The following is a 1859-nucleotide window of genomic DNA, read 5'->3' as shown; positions in this document are numbered from 1 at the left end:
AACCACCGTATTTTCTGTTTTTATGTGTATCCGCTTATGCTCAAAAATAATTGTACAAGATCGTTCCTTATTAGAATATATTACTCACAGCCTTTCATATAGGCCTATACTGCGATATCGCTTGGTGCTCGATGACTGCATCATATATCACACCTTACATACAGGGTTATCGTGGTTACGTTTCAGAATATTAAATTAAATTATGGGGTTTACGTGCCCAAGCCACGATCTGAATATGATGCATGCCGTAATAGGGGACTCCGGAATAATTTAGACCACCGGGGGTTCGTTAACGTGCACCTTAATTCAAGTACACGGGTGTTTTCGCATTTCTCCCCCATCGCAATGCGGCCGCCGTAGCCATGATTTCATTCCGCGACCTCGTGCTTAGCAGCCCAACACGATAGCCACTAAGCAAGCAGGCGCGTAATTTTGCGATTTATGGAATTTTTAATATCGCCTGTGGCAGATAGGATAATTCTTCTCGTTGAGCTGGATTATTCGAAGAGGCGGACATACTAACACGAGAAATCGAACCATAATTAGCAAATGTTGACTAATGAAAAATTGAATTAATTACTTTGTTTGCAAGTTATTACTTTGCATTGCAATTAACGAATTGTAGCGGGTGAGTTTGCAAGATGCATTCCACTAGAAATGATAAGGTCTAGGATTACACCAATTTCGATATGTTATCTTCCTAAGTGTCAGACGAATTACATGGGCGCACCAGTTGCTTCCGTGCTTCTAATGCAGAAAATAGCGTTTTGGTAAAGAAGTAAGTGGACCAACAGTGCATCTTTAGGGCGAGTCTGATGGCACGTATCTCCGAACTGGTGTATTTGGAAATGATTCCAAATAAGTACGCCTAATATATCACCAGCTACAATTCCTAAATTGCAGTATCTGTCCTACAATCAATAATTAGTGACTTGAGAGAGAAATGATTTAATGAAAGGCAGGGAGGTTAACCAGGACTGAGCCCGGTTGGCTACCCTACACTGGGGGAAGGAAAAAGGGGAGAGAGAGATTAAGAGAAGAATAGAAAGTCCACTGTTGATATCGCCGACGTAGCAACAGATCTCTGTTCTATGACTGATGATCAGTCAGTCCGGGTCATAAACGGTCAGTCAGTCCTGTAGCTTTTAAAAATCGCAGCAGCGCTTTTGTGGCCTTTTGCAGCTGTGATATTCGAGGCCATGGTCCCAAGATCTTGCTGAAAGTGAACGGTCTTCTATCTAGCCTATTGAGAACGTTGCAGAGGTCATGTCTTTCGTTTTGAAAAGATGGACAGTAGCATAGTAGGTGTTCTATAGTCTCATCGACACCGCAGGCATTACACTCGGCGCTATCAGCCATTCCAATCAAACACGTGTAAGCATTGGTGAATGCAACACCCAAGCGTAAGCGGCACAGCATTGTTTCCTCATTTCGCGGAAATCCAGGCAACATCCGCAGCTGCATAGATGGGTCGAGAGAATGCAACCAATGTTGGGCGAATTCAGTTGTATGCCACTTCTCCAATGTCATAGTTTGCGCTAGCTTGCTTAGGTGTTGGGCTGCGTCAGTCCTCGATAAAGGTACAGAAACAATATTTGCTCCTTCGTGTGCTTTCCTAGCAGCTTCGTCGGCGATGTCGTTGCCGGTGATACCGCAATGACTCGGCAGCCACTGAAACACGACGTCGTGTCCTTTTGCGATCGTATGGTGGTGCGTTTCTCGTATCTCCGAGACGAGTTGTTCGCAGGACCCACGACGGAGAGCTGACAAAAAACATTGTAGGGCCGCCTTTGAATCACATAATATTACCGGTTAGTTGTTAATAAAATATAATCGGTTATTGATATTACCGGTTGGTT

Source organism: Dermacentor silvarum, chromosome 2, assembly GCF_013339745.2.
Source record: "Dermacentor silvarum isolate Dsil-2018 chromosome 2, BIME_Dsil_1.4, whole genome shotgun sequence".
Classification (NCBI taxonomy): domain Eukaryota; kingdom Metazoa; phylum Arthropoda; class Arachnida; order Ixodida; family Ixodidae; genus Dermacentor; species Dermacentor silvarum.
Note: the sequence above shows the minus strand (reverse complement) of the source record.